General features: G+C 42.7%; 1 protein-coding gene across 2 annotated transcripts in view; it reads left to right on the forward strand.

Annotated features, from left to right (window-relative positions):
• The first annotated feature begins 14252 nt into the window (after window positions 1–14252).
• Window positions 14253–19009, forward strand: part of LOC120565275 (cortexin-1-like) — a 30223-nt gene continuing 25466 nt past the window's right edge. For both annotated transcript variants that reach the window (XM_039810912.1, XM_039810911.1), the window contains exon 1: window positions 14253–14369. The gene's annotated coding sequence lies outside the window, so the exon portion shown is untranslated. The remainder of the gene's footprint in view (window positions 14370–19009) is intronic.

Raw genomic sequence — 19009 nt, forward strand, 5'->3', positions numbered from 1 at the left:
GGCAAAGAAAAAAATATCTTATGCATCAGATGTCTTCAGATGCACAGTAAGTATTTTAGAAAGTGCTTAAATGAAGGATTACCGAAGTCGTTCTGTGTGTGTCTGCATGTATGGGTGATCATGCTGACCCAGATTCACCAGTGCAGTGGGGCACTGTGCCAACCCAAATTACAAAAATTTATGTTTTCACTTAATTCTATTGCAGTGTTACACAACCTTTTTAAAATGAAGCATGTTTACATGTTGACCTGCTTCACAGGTTAATGTTTTAAATGTTTTGTTGTATTTTTATCTTTACCTCCATTAAACAGTATTTGGGTGGAGGCCAACATCAGATAGCTAAAGCTATCTGGATGGCTAGATACAACCACAAATGTTTTTGTTTTTTTGAACATTGCAACTTCTTGGTTTTTCTCAAGCATAATATGAGAAAAAAAAGGTGGAGTAGATTATGTACCTGTGGCCGAGGACAGTTCAATAATAGATCTTTAATCTTTTGTTAGGGGATATTGCCCCACATTAAAATTACATTTTTCTTTTCAAGGTTATCCTCTTCATCTTTTCATAAAGCTACCCTTTTATTGCAACTCTAACAGTGTTCGGGATGTAATATTGAGGAGCTTTTGTCTTCCTGTGAAAGTCCTTGGTCAATATATCCTTATCTCATTTTCATATATCGCTTCAGTTCCTTAAGATAAGACAGCGATATATCAAACAGAGAGTGGGAGCAAAAGTTGTGTTATGAAAAAATTAAAATGAGAGGGAAGGAGATTGAGAAGTGTGGTCAGTCAGAAAGAGAGCGACAGAAAGGGAGATGAGGTAGAAGGACTGTAGGGCAGACAAACAGTACTTGTTTAGCATTGGAAATGAGTAGCGGGTCAAATTTATGGAGGGTCAGGTGTGCCTGTTCAGCAGTAATAGGCTTTGAGAGTGCTCTAACCAGTGCCCTGTCTCCCTCAACCATGCATGTCTGAGGCCAGCAGGACGTGGCTGACGTGCTGGAACTCCCAGGCCCAACATTACAGCAGAAACGTGGGACTATGGCTCTTAGAGTATAGCTGTCTCAGACACAGCTCTGTGAGTCTGCATGCGTTGGTGCTGATAAATACTCACTCTGGCTGGATCACACTCGCAGGCGGGTTACACTGTAAACCCAGATTTAGTTGTAATTTAACTTTTTAGTGGTCACTATTTATTCTTTCATGTTTTGTTAAAAAAACATATTCATTACTAAATCACACTAGTTGTTTGTAATAATCTGCTAAAGTATGCAGTACACAGATCATATTAAGCACAGATAACTAAGGAAGTTAAAGGTGCAATATGTAATACTGAGGGCTAGTGTTTAAAACAGTTACTGCAGTACAAATTCAAAATACTGGAGAGAGTCGTCTCCCCCCACACCCTCCTCCCCAGACTCGAAGTTTACGGAAGTTACCAGGCTGAGACCGCAGCATCCATAGTCTCGCTTTGCTAGACCCTCTTCCAGAGCGCGCTGAAGGAGCATCCACAACAATGTAGCTGTACGCTTGTCTCACATAGCCAGACGTTACTTCACAGCACAGCGGAGTAGTTAACATTAGATGCTGGCTATATTGACAGTCATAAATGCCCGTGCTCATGCGGAGCTCTTTACCCAACTGACAATTTTTCGTCTTAGAATTACGGTAGGAACCGCTAAAAACACAACAACCTCGCCGTCCTCTCCACCCGACGGACAGACACACTTTCTAGGATTAGAATTACGGTAGGAACCGCTAAAAATAACACTACCTGGCCATCCTCTCCACCCGACTAAACACACTTTATTGGCTTCGAATTACGGCAACAATCGCTAAACACACTGCAAACTCACGGTCCTCTCTTCCCAATTTACAGCCCCCCTCTCTTGGCTTAAAATAACTCACCATTGTCGGCTACGGCCACTGAACACAACAGCCGTGGCCCGCTTACCTGGTCCTCCGGTAACGTTAGCAGGGTTAGCATGGTGGCGTTAGCCAGGACCAGTTGGGATCACTTTACTGGCTGTGTCTCAATTTGTTTTTGCGAGTAACCAACTCGGGTACTCTAGCTATATAAATCAATGTGAATACACAAATGTTGATAAATTAGCCTGAAGCTAATGCTTAGCTACCTGTTCAGGAGGAAATTAGCCAACTTGGCATCCATTTGGGCTCTAAGATGTCTCTATCTTTCAAATAAATCTCCAATATTTACCCGGGGTTTGTAACATCTCTGGTCACACAACTGTTAGAAACATGCCAGGTTTTTTTTAGGTTGGTTAGAATTTATCTCCTTTGATCCCATTTGTTTGCTGCTTTCATGGCTGTACTAACGTTACAGCTGTAGCGTGCTGGGTTTATGTTTTTACAGGTTCATCTGGCAACCCGGCCTGGCTGTCAAACTGGGCAGTTGATAACAACACAGGCCAAAACACAAACAGAAATTCCGTCACGGAACGGAAATTTCAAAAGGAGTAAATACTGGTATTAGCATTGTTGTCAGAAAACTTAGTATTTCAACTTAGTTTGTTTCCTTAATATCTGATGACGCACTGGGGTAATTTTTTTGATTTATTACAGTAAATATATTACATATTGAACCTTTAAGTTTCTGTATGGGAGGGGCGGGGTCATATGAACTGTTCTGCACTGTAGCGATGCAAAGGCTCCTGGGGGAAAAAAATGTCTCAACGGTTTCTGTCCTAGTAAATTGTGTTTTAATAATGTTCTGCTAATTTTCACTTTGTGTAAAACTTAGACGTTTAAGGCAACGGTTTTCAACGCAAATCTCTAGTAAAGTCAACTAATATGGGATAACAATTTCCTCCAGGTCAGGAAACAGACTCCTCTTTCTCACATATTCACTTCAGATCCCTCAATGCTTCTTCCTTTCTGCTTTTCTGTCTATCTGTCTCTCTTTCACTTTTAATTCAATCTTCAATTAAAAGGGCGCTGCACAGGTTGTACACATCAAAGCCTGTTTACAGGTATTGGGGAGTACTGCAGACAGTATGTGAAAAAAAGATATAAAGCCTTTTGTGACTCCAGAGGGAGCTGCACAAAATCTGATAAATGTCCTCAAGTGACATCCCTTGAAGCAGCGTCGGTTGGGGCTGGAGACAAGTTTAAGAATTAAAAAACATGTTGAGATGTGGAGTTCGAAAGAAGTGAGCTCACCAGACCTCTGTAGCCGGCTCGTCATCTCTGCTTGAGGCTAGTGGCTCGAGGCTACATTAGCTGCTACTAGCATAACCAATCTCCAACCGAACTTTCAGCAGTTAACTTGAAGGAAAAATAAATGCCTGGATTAAAAAAAAGATGATATCTACATTCCTTTTTTATTCTTTAAAAAAAAAAATTGTGAGTCTGACGATGTTGTAGGTGGATTGCTTTTTTAAATTCAAATCTGCTTTATTGGTACAGCAGATACAAATATACAGTATGTTGCAGTAGTATTTTAAATTATTCAGATAAGCAAATCAGCATCTGAGCTACAAATATCAACAATATAAACAATGTAATGTAAATGCACATCCTTTTAAAATTCAAGTAAACTCAAATCAAGTAAACCTAAAACTACCATTCCCTGCCAATCACTAATCAGCATGTTCTTTATTAACCCAATTAACTGCATGTGTAGTGCACTGCATGCCGCCTCCCCACACACAACACAAACAACGGACCGGCCCATATACCGCACGAAAAAGGTAAGGGTTTACGAAACCACACCCATCCTTAATTGCAGGAGCATTGGTTTGGTCCCGAGCTCCAGCAGAGCGAAAGTACCCTTGGCGGATTTGCTGCGCCTCGGCCCTCAAGTCTGAGAGATTGCTCAGCCATGGAGCTGGGCCTCCAAACGCACCACCTGCTCCTGTTGCCTCTTCCTCCCCCACTCCATCTCTCCACCGCTCCATCAGAGCGCATCCGCATTACTCGACCAGATCCCGCCGAGTCAACATCACGTTCCTTAAGTCCTCTAAATTTCCTCATTTATGTCATCAACACATCCATATTCATGGAAATGTTGTATAAGACACAACAAGCCACAAAGAATGCTGCGACTTTTGAGGACTGTACTGTAAGTGCCTCCTGACCTATCCAAACACCTGAAGCGCATTTTCAGTAATATTTTCCTTTGTAATTATGTATGGTTTGCAAAATGGAACTGCTGCATCCATTTAGATGGAGAAGTGTATGCGTTGTGCACACGCTACATTATAGGCCAGCATGCGCCCCTAAAATAGCATCTGAATAACGCCTACTGACTTTAGACTAGCGCCACTGACTTTAGACCAGGTTTTTCCTGGTCAATGGCGGAATTGTTTTCTGAAACTGCAAAATAGCACTAGGTAACGTTTGCGCCGGAACACGCCTCCTCTTTTCGCTGAACCGCCCCCGGGAGCGCAAATACATTCCCTAATTTACCGACGTGCGTCTGTGGAGAGAAAAGTCCGCTGTGTGTCGGGTGCAAAATAGGAATGATACATGCGTCGGTGTACAAAGGCAATTGCGCCGAGTGCAAGATAGGGCCCTAAGAGTAATGATGACCAAAATAGGAGATTATACTTCTTACAGATTAGGGATTTATCCCCATAATGAAGCATTAACCTCAGAAGGAAACATTATCTTCTATTTGCTGATGAAGTATATATCTATATATATATATATATATATATATATATATAGTGTGTGTGTACAGTATATTAACATTAAGAAAAGATTTGATTCAACTGTTTCTTTTGTTTAATTTGATGTCATACCTGTATGTGGGAGTACAAATGTGTAGGCTACATGTGCATAATACAAAATAAATGCATAAATATCAATGTCAGTCTTTACATTTCCTCCATCTAAAGTAAGTTGCAATTCAAAGATCGCTGCTTCTTTCACAGTGTACATTTTCCCCACCCACTAATACCTAAATCTTTACTTTCTGATCATTTGTCATGCTTTCCCATCCTTTTAAATCTGATGCATTAGCCATTTTCTAACCATTTAAATTTCATTATCACTTCTTTCTCCCTCCCCCTCACCCTCTTTTCCCAAATCTAATCCCCTGTCAACCCAAGACACCATCAGCAAGCCCACCCTAATTGCAGGCAGCAGATTCTTCATGAGAGTGGCGATTCTGCTGAGAGGAGGAAAAACAATGGAAGCAAATGCTGTTTCTATTGATCAGCCAGTGTCTCTGTCCTCCCTCCAGCCGGCTGTGTTACTGTTCCTGTTCAGAGGTCTGATATGTCATAAGATTTAGTGGCCTGGATGCCCATATTAGCCTCTGCAGGAAGACATTTCAGTAGATAAGCAGAGGAAAGCATGGCTGTAAATACAGGCCGCTCTCCTTACCAGACGCACACACAGCTTCATAAGTTGTCTGGAGGAGCGTCAAACATGGCCATTTAACTCCTGGCCCACAGATAACAGTGCAGACAACTCGGAGTCTGAAGAGATTTATCACTCTTCATTACACATAGAGAATGAGCAGCTTGTGTACTAGACCTCTAAGGGAAATACAACAGCATATCATATTACAGAACTTAAATTAAAGTTTGTGGTGAGAAAGAACAGATCAACAAGTAGAAGAGAAGTGGTATGTCAGCCATAGTTCATGACTAATTTTCAGTGAGTATACCATGACTCATATATGTTTTCCTTTATACCCACTCTTTTTCATGGGCCCTGTGGGCAGATGCTGTGACAGATTGCCTCACCTTCAGTGACAGCTAATCTATAGGAGTAAATCAGACTGGGGCTGAGGCCAAAGGACAGCTGGAGTGGGCTACAGGTTCTGGTCTGCTAGCCCCCGGTGCTCCTTACAGCCTATCAATAATTATAATAATGATGGAAGACCGGTTAGATCAACTTTCCAAACTGTTGCCATGTCCTATCAGTCATGGAGGCCAGTGGGCTGGGGAAACAAATGTCAACTTGTCGAAGGTTTGCATTTGCATAGGAGAACTTACAGAGTGAGGCTCTTCTGGCTGTCCTCAAAGAAATCAAAGGTCAGTCCAGCACACCGAGCCTCTTTAACCCATAGGAGTGAAGATAGAAGTTATAGGTAGCGTCAGCATCTATGTCTCTTTCTTCACTCCGCACTGTGGTTAGTTTGCTTTTCTCCCTCCATCAGCATGACGGGGATAAGACTGTAAATAAAGAGTTCTAGTGTCATCAATAGTTATCAATGTCAAGGTCAGAGAGACAGGTAAGGTGATTTATTACTGGAGGAAAGTGAGGAAAGGTGAGGGCATACAACAAGGAAGAATGAAAAGCCTGAAGATGAACATTAGAGACAAAACGATGTGACTGATCCGAGGACAAAAATGCAGAGACACCTACACATGATGCAGTGCACTGGGAAATATTATAGCACTTAAATGCTAAGGTTTAGGCCAGTTTGATGTTCCTTCATGCAATTCACTTAAGATGTAAGTCAGATGTTCACACGCAGTGAGAGAGAGAGAGAGAGAGAGGTCACTTGTTTGGATGATTTTGAGTCCATTAATGAATCATATTCAACATGTCCACCTTGCGCAAATGATCAGCAATCCTTAAACAGCACAAGATCCTCATTAAGGATTAGTGATGTAAGATAATGTGAGTATTTGGGACTTGGATGACCTGTGATAAATCATGGATTAGAACTGCTAATTAACCCATTGTTCTTTTTCATATAGCATTCTTTATTGCATAATTGTTTGTGTGATTAACTTCAATTACTCAATTTATTAGTTGAAGATTTATAATGCAGGACCCTCGCAACATAAGTCACATTAATATTATGTAACTTATGTGTTCCTCAGCTCGCAGTGTTTCATCGCAATCCCCTGTCAAATTACACAAGTGTCAGGCTGACATAGTTAATCCACCACACTGTTCTCAAGAGAATCCTTCACAGGCTAATCGTGCTTCAAAGAATAATTGCCATCATTTAAGAGCAATGCATGAATGGTATTTGATAATATGATTTAATTTCCCCCCCAGACTCCTATTTCCTTGTGATTCTCCACACCCTACTTGCTGCCAGTGGCAAGGACTCTTCAGTGGGGTCTGCTGATTGCTTGTGAATATTTATACTACTACGAGAATAGGGTCATGTCCCTTAGTGTCACACCTATATGGAGACACCTGTTTTTACTTATTATATATATATATATATATATATACTTTACTCTCAATATAGTTTTTTAACTCTAGCTGTAGCTTTCTATGTTGAATTTTGGGTTGGAAAAGATATGCGATGTTCAACAAGAATTTACAGCCATGCTAACATTCTCACACTAACAATGCTAACATGCCAATGTTTGCAAGTTTAATGCTTACATTATTCACCAATCTTAGTTTGGTGGGTTAGCATGCTAATATTAGCTAATTAGCAGTAAACAAGCTGAGGCTGATGAAAATGTCATTATTTTTGCGTGTGTTTTGTCATAAACCAAAGTATTGGATAGATGGTGGTGCTAGATGAAAATCCTGAGGGGGACATGAATGTGTGAACCAAATTGTTGTCGAGACATTTCACTTAAAACTACAAATGTTAACCTCATGGTGCCACTACTGTTGATGAAAAGTCAGTGGATCAAGTCATTAGGATTCATCCTGTGGGGACCATAAATATCTTTACCAAATGTCATGGCATTCCATTCAGTAGTTGTTGAGGTATTTCATTCTGGACCAAAGTGCTGGGCCAACTGACATTGCCATCCCTAGAGCCAGGCTGCTAGTGTGGCTAAAGTTTTAACATGTTAGTGAACTCCTGAAAGTTAGGGACTATACTAGTTTCATTTGTTGCATTTGTGCTGTTCCTAATTTCTTTCTTTTTCCTAATTTTCCTTATCTGTCTTGTAATGCTGCCTATGCATCCATCTACCCATCCATAGAGAAATGTTTACTATGGAGCAGCATAACAGGTGTGACACAGAGGCAGGGTAGTCGGGCCTGGAGTGACGGATTGTATCAGGCCTGCCTGGCGGAATAAATAGAGGCATTAGCAGCTCGACAGCTGGCCCATGCTACTGTTGAGGCTTACTGGCCTGTAAAAAGTGTAGCATGGCAATGTCCTGGGCCTCACCACACTGATGAATGTCTTATATTCCCCAGTAAAGCATATTAAAGTCAGATCTCATGATGGATAGCAGACAAAAGACAGTAAGAAAGGTGGAGAGGAAGGTACAAGGGGAAGGATTAGGGAACTGGGGGAGAGGGTTTTTGATAAATGTAAAGGGAGGAAATTAAATCCCAGGCAAAAATATCAAAACTGCCCCACACCCCCTCCTCTACCTTTCATTTCTAGTGACTGATGAAGGGAGCAGAGGTAATTTTGAATTTTTAATGAGTCCTCTTTAGGCCCCAGCACAATGTCTGGTCCTTGTATGTCCCTTAGTCTCAGTGGAAAGGTGCTTGTGCACTTGCTTCACTTCATACAGTTCAGGTGTGCTCCCAAAGGCAATTTAAGATTTTTACCCATGACCCATGAATCTCTGAATCACTGCCTTTCATTCACAGCTTTCCTCAGGTAACCATGCACCAACCACGCTCTTTAATTAATAATAATTAATTAACTAAACTTCAGGTGCAACCGGAATGTTTCTAAAACCGACCAGACCTTTTCACTACTCAGTATGGGCTTTCCTCATTCTGTGTGAATAGTAGAGTTACAGGTACAGATGAGTCAGACAACAGACACAGAGGTAAACACTTGAACAGTCTTTTGGGAGGTTCTTTCAAACGCCAATACTGTGACATGGTGCAAAATAAAATTGAAGTAAGTTTAAAATTATTTGCAAAATAAGATTATTAATTTATAATGATATTAAAGAGCCATGAATGAAGGAATTTGGTAATTCCATATTCGCTGTAGGACAAGAAATTATGTCATTATGCATGTTCTCCATTCCACCATTTCTTCATTTTTGAAAATGGTCATAAATGTATGCAAAATTTTCATTTTCATTAGTTAGCTGTCATCACAAGCTCGGTGTGATGTGATGCTGACCTGCACATGTAATTTCTTGGGTAGTTGCTCTCTGTGTGGCTGGGGAATACTGCACTCCACTCCAGTGTCAGTGGGCATCCATCGACCAAGGCTTCATGGGTCACTCAGCTGATCAAACCCTGATATCTTCATTGGTATAGGAGTTACTCTGTGTGGCATTTACACTTCAATATCTCAAGGTGTCACATGGATCAGAAGAGATTGATCCTTGGCCTTGTCTATTTAATCACAGGTAGAGGGATGGTAATGACTTATTGGCTTTGAAGTGAAGGGGAAGCGAAGGGTTAAACAGGTCACATCGACTGGAGTATTGAGTATGTCCCCATGACAATATACAGTAAGTGTTGAGAAGAGTCGTGTGTGTGTGTGTGTGTGTGTGTGTGTGTGTGTGTGTGTGTGTGTGTTTGTGTGTGCGTGCGTGTGTGGTGTAATATCATGGACCAGCAAAATGCAATTGACAAATCTGAAAGTGATGCATTGCAGCGCCATGGATGGTTGCCTTTCTGGCAAGGCTTATCCCTCATTCGTTATTAATATATTTACTATTTGTTTCATTAATTTATAGGAATGATTAATCACTTTAAATGTAGCCAGAATTAATCCACTGGTGATGCTAATCGTGTGGAGAAAATTTGAAACGGTGCATCATCAGTCAACTGGCGCCATCAGACTCTGTTATCTGAACCAAGTGTCCTCTCATTTTAATTTAATTCAGCCCCCCCTGCTCCCAATCTCTTCCTCTCTCTCCGTCCCTCCCTCTCTCGCACTTGCTCTCTCTCTTGTTCTCAGAGTAGGGAAATTACACCCCGAGTAGCAGTACAAAGTGATTTTGGCAGCCTGGTCTGACAAACTCCTCCAATCACTGTCTACTTCTTCATCATGATCAGACCTTTACAGCTTTACACTTCATTTCCAAAGCTGATATCAGACGGCCATCAATCATTTCGCTGTAAGTTTTGGAGGAATAAATGTCCCCGGCTCAGAATCACTTGTTTTCTCCCTCTACTCAAGGACTGTTTACTACTGTTGAACATCTATGCATAATTAAAGCTCTTATGAATAACTAAGACCATGCATTTAACCACACCACGCTCCAGCTGGGGACAGAAAATAAATCCTCAGAATGCTCTTACCAAGGTTAGGGGTTGAGCTAATGTCCATTGAAAGCTAATTTTCCCATCATGGGAGTGGTGGACAGCCTCAAGGTATTGAGGCTTATACACTGCAGTCTGTTTACAGGTCTTAGAGAGTACATCTGCACATGTGAAACAAGTTGTATAAAGCCTGTTGTGGCTCCAGAGGAAGCAGCGTGAAATCTGATAAATTGCCTTGAGTGATGTCACTTGAGTCATCATCAGTTGGGTCTCAAGACGACAAGTTTGAAAATGAAATAAATCTTACCAGACATTTGCAGCTTGATCCTCATCTCAGCTTAAGGCTAGCGGCTGGAGGCTACATTAGCAGCTACTAGCATGACACACCTGAATCCAAGCGCAAACTCTTGGCAGTGAAGTTGCATTGTGGGTGATGTAGGCACCAGATTTTGACAAGGAGGAATAATGTGTTGAATAAAAAACAGTTCATTGCGATTGCGACAGTGTTATAGGACTGCATTGCTAAATTGGTGGAGTACTCTTTTAATAACGATAGAGAAAATGGACATAAGTGGACTTAATGTGGCGCACAAAATCAAACAAACACTTTGTTTTACTACATTACATAATGGTGTTTATTTCTGCCACACCTCCTTTAATAACCGTACAAGGAAACTGTCGTGTTTACACCTGTGTCGCTTAGTTATTGTAGTGGAATAACACACACACACACACACACACACACACACACACACACACACACACACACACACACACACACACACACACACACACAGCATACTAAGACCTTGGATCTACGTGGCCAGATGCTTTAGAGTAATAAAACAAAAATAGAATTTCAAATGGACCATGAAGTGGAGGTGTTTGGGGGCTGATAGGTTAAGGTGTGTGTGTGTGTGTGTGTCAGGGACTGGGAGGGTGTGTGAGCTTGCACAGTGATGGCACTGGGACAACCCAGGGTGAAGCTGTGAACCTTTATGAAGAATGTTGGTCCATAGCCAGGACTGAGTGGAAACGATTAAACCCTTTTCACCGATCACCTCCCTGCAGCCTGTAGGAAACCACTGGGGAGACAGAGCCTCTGCTCTCAGCATCCCTGACAGCGGAGGACACACAAAGACACACGTATACACACACACATTCAAGCAGTTATTTTTCCAACTGCTGATCCTTGTTGGTTTAAACATTACATATTTTACAAATATAAGCAAACCAAATGAGCATGGGAAATAAAATCATACTGTAAATTGTTGCGTAAAAGTGTTTGAAATTCTGTACATGTAAATAGATGTCTAATCCTTTGCTCGTTTAGAATATGTGTCCATGCATGCTGGGAAAATGTGCTTATCCAGCACTGTGTTTTAGCCAGTGAAGCATTTTTGCTGAATTTCATTTATATTTGTGCACGTAGTTGACGTTCTCTTTCAACAGCTCACGATGGATGAGTACAAAGCTGCTAAATATCTTGCTCAATGGTACTTCAATACCACAGAGACTGAGTGCACCCACAGCAGGGTGACCAAACTGGTGTCATTCTGGTTTCAGGACAGTCTCTCTACACTCAATTTAGCAAGGTTCCTCTGTACTACTCAATCAGCCAAACCCCTACAGTAACACACGCACACACACGCACACACACACACACACACACACACACACACACACACACACACACACACACACACACACACACACACACACACACACACACACACACACACACACACACACACACACACACACACACACACTACCACCACCACCAGGGAAGTGACATGGCTCTGAAGGTCACTGGTTGCAAAGCAGCTCTGGTGCCCAGAGGTTTTAATGACTTTCAGACTTTACCACTTTCACTTTGAAAATGGCCACTGGTTTTTATGCATATTACAGTATTGTGATAATCCATGTACTGGTGTTTAACATGGGAGAGATTACTGCCACGAGGGAAAGCTGACTTCAGGGAGGGGGAGAAAATTATTACACTTTGCATTGAAAACCCTAACCCTCAAACGTACTTTGTCATCACAGCTGCACAGTTTTTGAATTATTGTGGATATTTTCCGAAAGTAATTTCCTCTGCTGTCAATCACAAAATGTCACACAGTGCTCCAGGGTTTGTCTGTCAGCATGACATAAACACTTTATTTGGTAAGGTTAACAGATAGTGTATTAGAGAGGATTTTACACTCCAAACTCATGAATAAGTAAATGATGCTGCTGAAATCTATTTACAGACTTTGGTTGATTCTTCAACATTTTATAAGTTGAAAAAAATAAACCTTCAACTTAATTAAAAACCTCCAAACTGCTAAAGTTACAAAGAGAGAAAAAAAAGGTTTATTTGCTTACAACTACCGTCGGGAAAAAGTAAATGGCGTTGACTCAAAAGGTTAATGAGGTGCGTGTTCGCTCGGAGGAGAGAAGACAACGATGCACTTTGCGGAAGAGGAGGCGTTTTACGCTCGAGGGGCCCCCATAATGACACCCCTCAGATCTCATTATCAGCCTTATTGATTGGCCATGGCCACCTGCCTCTCCACACACACACACACACACACACACACACACACACACACACACACACACACACACACACACACACACACACACACAATCACAGAGATATATTATACACATACCCCTTTCAGGTTAGCAGAGTAGGAGATTTTAGCCAACATGCCAGATATTGGCTCTCTAGCTCCATTCCCATCCTCCCACACACACACACACACACACACACAAACACACGCACACACACACACACACACACACACACACACACACACACACACACACACACGGACACACGGACAAACACACACATTGACAAACACTCCTAGGAAAGTGACACACTTCACATCCATAATGTACTTGCACACACCCACACAGCCACAGGGGACAAACACACACACACACACACACACACACACACACACACACACACACGCACACTTTAAAATGTGGACATTTTCAGCCCCTTATGTAAAGCTGCCATTTTGTTCCAAGAAAAAAATTGCTTTAATTAGAATTAGCACAGTGATAATAGATGTACGTCCAGCTGGGTTGTCAAAGGTTTGAACACTCAGCTTTGTCTGCCCACACTCTTGCTATTGTGCAATGAACCAGCAGGGGATATCTGACATTGTTCAGTAACATTTCCTTCCTGCACTTTGTTAGCCTCCGCTCAGAAAGTGGTGAGATCAGCAGTGGAAATCTATATTGGAGGATACAAAAAATCATCAAACCTCAGCTTGGGTTGATTTACTTCCATTGTTTTCAACTGAACACTTTACACATTTTCAGATTCTGCTCTTCTGCCATACAGTTGCTGATGAACCACAGAAGTGGAAATCACATTAGAGTCATACAGTAGGTGCAGTGGTTTGGGGATAGTTAGGTAATATTTCCAAATGGAGCTTCGAATAAGCTCTTATATTTCTTGGCAATTTTTTTTTCAGGAAGCTGTTTTGCAATATTCCTTTATTAATTACATAACTACTGTGGAGGTGAGTCTGTGAGGACCAAAAGAATGACAGCAATGAATCTAATTAAAGCCTCTCCACACGTACGAGCCGTCTGCCACTACTGTCTTGCTCCTGTCCCACACGCTCTACTGGGGACACGGGTGAGGCGACTGGCACCGGTAGCAGCTGGCAGTGGGATGGAGAGATGGCAGCAGGACGTGGCAACAGACTGCACAGATGCCGCTGGTTACCCTACATGCACACCACATGAACTGGAAGAGTACAGAGCATGCCGGGTGGATTAGGCAGTTTAAGGAATGGATGGAGGAAGGGAGTGAGGATGAGAATGAGTTGAGGAGAATAGGGCAATTCATTGTCAGTTCATGGTACCCCGAGGAGAACCTACTAATTGTGTGTAGGCTATGTGAAGCACAATATTGAGTTTATCTATGTTCCCAGGCAGTACTATTCCTATGGGAAGTTAATTGTGCAGTAACACATATTTGTTTAATATCCTGAAACATTTACCACAGGTATTTCTGTAGTTTCTCATCAAAACATATAGCCTACTTTGTGTATAATTCATCTGTGATTGGCTGTGCGCCCTGGGGGAGGCTGGAGTGGGTGGGGAGCTTTAAGAGCCTCTGCCTGCTTCCAGTCGTGTCTCCTCGCAAATCGACGCTCAGCAGCAGCAGCAGCAGCAGTCAGGAGCGGCTGAGAAGAGAAGAGCGCATCACAAAGTTTGAGGCTGCAAATGTTCGGACACCGCGGAAACACGTACGGGACACCTGATCAGGTTTGTGCAATATTCTGCTGTTTGAAATCACACTGCTTATAATGGCTGCACTTAAAAATATATATATAAAAATAAATACATAGCACAATTAAAGCAAGATAAATCAGTATCGGTGGCATACCGATTGCGATGCGAAAGAATGACTTGCATGCCTTTTACTGCTTTTTGTGTGTAATATACCGCTGTGTATTGTAAGTTTAAAAGCTTCATCGTCGATTCCGGTATTATGTAGCCTATTTGTGTCAAACTTTGGAAGTTATCTATTCGCTACAGATGCTGTATTCTCTTGTAGTCCAGTCTACCGTGTCAGTTTTTAACTTAATGGCAAACCCCTGTTACAGTAGCTGATCACAAGAGTCCCATTGCCAAAGAGCAGCAGTAAATGTTTCTGTTGATTTGGACATAAACAGGAGTGCTAGCGACTAATGTCGTAGCCTATATAAACCTAATATAGCCTAGTTATTTTTTGTCTTGATTTGGGGAGGTAATATTGTTGTGCCCCTGTAAAAGGGGAAAATAGAATGAACTACACGGACACAATGTTGCTTCACTCAAGTCCAATGTTGTAATGGACGAGCGGAAGCCACACATTCCCCTACAGTTCGGACAAGGCATTAGTAATCGAACACAGATTAACAACTCAGCTAGTGCTTAAAACCGGAAACAAATAAAAACTTAAGGAAACAAAGAAATACTGCAAAATGTCCTTTCAAATGCATTTTTTCCCATAATCTCATAGGTATCTTAGACAGCATTTTAAACACAAATCACCTTTTTATCCTATTTATCTTTTAAGCCTCTTTTACCTGACAAGGTCAGAGCAATGGATTACTGATCTACAGATCATAGTGCATTTCAACTCAAAGAAATGAATGACCATCTTTTTACCCAAGCAGTGCAATGAATTACAGCATTTTAACTTAGCAGTTTTAGCTTATGACTGACCATCTTTTCAACCAAGCAGTGCAATTAATTACAGTATCTTAACTTAGCAGCTTTTAGCTTATACTTTTATGCACATTTTTAAGTATCTTTTAACCTCTGGATGTATTTCCATTCAATGTGTTCAAAATATCACTGTTACACACTCCCCCTCAACACAGATGTCGTCCCCGACATCCCGACTAACAGGTAGGTAACATCCAAAGCAGTCAAACAGTGTAAACGATGTCATCACAGCCTCTTCGCCACAATCTGTATACAAACACACAGTTTCTTTAAAAGTCCAAGATGTTGTGTAGCATGTATGTTAGGACTCTGTCCATCAATGACTGTATCATGAATGTAAGGGAGTATATCCACACTCAACATGTCCAACAGTCCATTCATGTGTGTATATGTGTGTGAGCACTCAGTCCAACAGTCCATTTGTGAATGTATGAAATATGTGCGTTCATGCAAATGAGTTCCTCAGTCAGTACCCTGGTACAACCACAGGCTGGTAGTCAACACGCTGTACCGGAGTCATCCATGGCTCCATAGGGTGCTGGTGGGCACCAGTGTGCATGGTGTTATTCGAGAATCCAGTATTGTAACAACCAGGATTGCCCAGCTCGTTATATGTGAAGACTCTTGGAGGTCGTCTCTCTCTTATGGGTCGCTGGCATCGTCCACTTTCACTGTTGTTCTCACTCGGAACAGGGGACTCTGCTACTGGTGTCCTCTCCAGAAGAGTTTCCTCCTGAACGATCGTCTGCTGTTGTTCTGCTGTGTCCCCCTCTGTCAATGTCTCTCCACTGTCCTGCTCCAGCTGGGGAATGTTCTGTTGCTGAGGCTCAGCATCCTGTGAGAGTTGGGTGACTTCCCTGTCAGCATCCTCTCTATCGGTGTTCACATGCGGCTTTATCTGGGGGGGAGGCTGAGCTCTGAGCGGATAGTATCCATAGCCATCATCACTATCATCCTCATCTGTTTCTGGGTTCGGTTGCCCCCTGCCCTTGTGAGTCCAAGCTGTGATTTGTCTCTTTGCTTGAGATGGCTTCATTTGAATTTCTAGAGGCAGGTGGTCACATGGCAACAGGAGGTTACGATGCAGGATCCTACGTCCTCTTGCCTTGCCTTGCTCTGGTATTACTTCATATATGGGCATGTCTTTTCCCACCTGACGGATAACTTTGTGGATGGACTCTTCCCAGTGGTTTCTGAGCTTCCCCGTTCCACCTCTGGGTGTCATATTCCTGACAAGAACACGGTCACCCTCGTGCAATACTGAACTCCGCACCTTGCAGTCATGATTTCTCTTGCTCCTCTCAGCACATTTTCTTGCATTCGCTGTTGTGATCTCATATGCCTCTTGCATCTGTTCTTTCCACTTTCTCATATACTCCTTATGATCAGTAGTTCCAGTCTCCGGGGTCAAACCAAACAGCAAGTCCACAGGTAACCTAGGTGATCTTCCAAAGAGGAGATAGAAGGGTGAAAAACCGGTGACTTCACATCGAGTGCTGTTGTATGCATAGATGAGTTTGGGCAGCGACTCTCGCCAATCTGACTTCTGCCTCTCAGTAAGTGTTCTCAGCATTTGCAGTATTGTTCTGTTTAGCCGCTCCACCTGCCCGTTGCCTTGGGGATGGTAAGGTGTTGTTCTCGACCCCATCACCCCACAGTTTTTCTTCAGCTGCGCAAACAACTGGTTTTCAAATTCCCCTCCCTGGTCATGATGAATTCTCAGGGGGAACCCAAACTTCAATGCGTAATCATTAAATATCTTATCAGCAACAGTTTTGGCAGATTTAGATGTGGTGGGATAGGCTTGTGCAAAACGTGTGTAATGATCTACAATCACCAATATGTACTCATATCCACCTTTACACTTATCTAGATGCAAGAAGTCTATGGATACCAGCTCAAATGGCTGCGTGGTGACAACTGGTGTGAGTGGAGCTGTTGTTTCTCGACATGGCTTTTTCTGTTTAAGACAGGTACAGCTTTGGGTGACATAGTGGATTATCTCTCTTTGCATGTGTGGCCAGAAAAAGCGATCCCGAACAAGGGATGTTGTGCGGTCCACACCTTGATGTCCCATTTCGTTGTGTAGCTGTTTCAAAACTGTTGATTTGTATATTTCGGGAAGAACAAGTTGTGTCCTGGTTATAGTCTTCCGGTGAAGTATTCCATCCCCGTCAAAGCAGAGCTTCTCCCAGTCGCGGAGGAGACACCTACTCCGTGGACCAAAGGATCTAAACTGCTGTCCCACAGGCCTCTCGTTTGACTGTTTACAGGCCATAACAGGGCCAATATCTTTATCATCTCTCTGGGCTCGACGAATGGCTGCCCTCGAAAGGGGTATAGGCACGCTCTCATCCGTTTCTGCACACCCAGTATCCAGCATGGACCACACCGTGTGTGAGACATTCATCTCCACAGCTTGTACTGTAGTTTGCACAGAAGGGGAGGACATTTCCTCTGAGCATTCTTCCATCATTGTTTCTATGTCACAGGGTATTCTCGAGAGGCCATCAGCATCACAATTCTCTCTGCCTGGGCGATATTTGATTGTAAGATCGAAGTCGGCCAACTCAGCAACCCACCTATGTCCTGTTGCATTAAGCTTGGCTGTTGATAACACATAGGTAAGTGGGTTGTTGTCCGTATATACAGTGCAAGATGAGCTGATAAGGTAATCTCTGAATCGCTCGGTAACAGACCACTTCAAGGCCAGAAATTCAAGTTTTCCTGAATGAAGATGGTAGTTTTTTTCTGTCTTGGTCAGGGTACGAGATGCATAAGCTATTACACGAAGCTTACCCTCCTGCTCTTGATACAGCACTGCACCTAGACCTTGCTGTGAAGCGTCTGTGTGTAAAATGAATGATTTATTGAAGTCTGGGAATCCAAGTATAGGAGGCTCAACCAGACAGTCAACCAATCGCTCCAGTATGTGTTGATGTTTGTCAGTCCATGTGATCGACTTATGTGAAGGGGTCCCCTTGTACTTCCCTTTCACTTTCCTTGCCCTTGAGCTACGATCCTTCTGTTTAACTGCTCCAGGGTCCAACTCCATGAGGGCATAAAGAGGGCCGGCGATACGGGAGAAGTCCCTGATGTACTGTCGGTAGTAGCTCAGTAGTCCCATGACTGTCCTCAGTTCTCCTACAGTCTGTGGCCTTTTCTCCTTTAAAGCCCTCACAGCTGCAGTATCAGCCGGATCCATTTTACTGCCCTCAGCCGACACGATGCGCCCTAAGTAGCGGACCTCGCGCTTGAACACTCCACACTTACTTGGTTTTAACTTTACTTACGTGGCGTTGCGTGATAGGCGCTGTAGCACTATCCTCACATGCTCCACATGATCATCAAATGTTCTACTGAAGACCAGGGTGTCATCTAAGTATGGAATACAGATTTCATCCCTTAGCTCCCCCAAGCATTCTTCCATGCAGCGCTGAAAGGCAGCTGGAGCGTTCATCAGGCCGAAAGGAATTCTTATCCACTCATAGAGACCCCATGGTGTCACAAAAGCTGTTATGGGTCTGCTCTCCTTTGCCATGAATCCCTGATGGTACGCCTTTCCTTGATCCAACAGAGAGAACCACGAGTTTCCTCCTAGGCCATCCATTATCTCTTGCACTCTGGGGATAGGCTGGCGGTCGGGAATAGTCTTTTTGTTCACTTCACGGAAGTCAATACACAGTCGCAGA

This window comes from Perca fluviatilis, chromosome 9, assembly GCF_010015445.1.
Source record: "Perca fluviatilis chromosome 9, GENO_Pfluv_1.0, whole genome shotgun sequence".
Taxonomy (NCBI): Eukaryota; Metazoa; Chordata; class Actinopteri; order Perciformes; family Percidae; genus Perca; species Perca fluviatilis.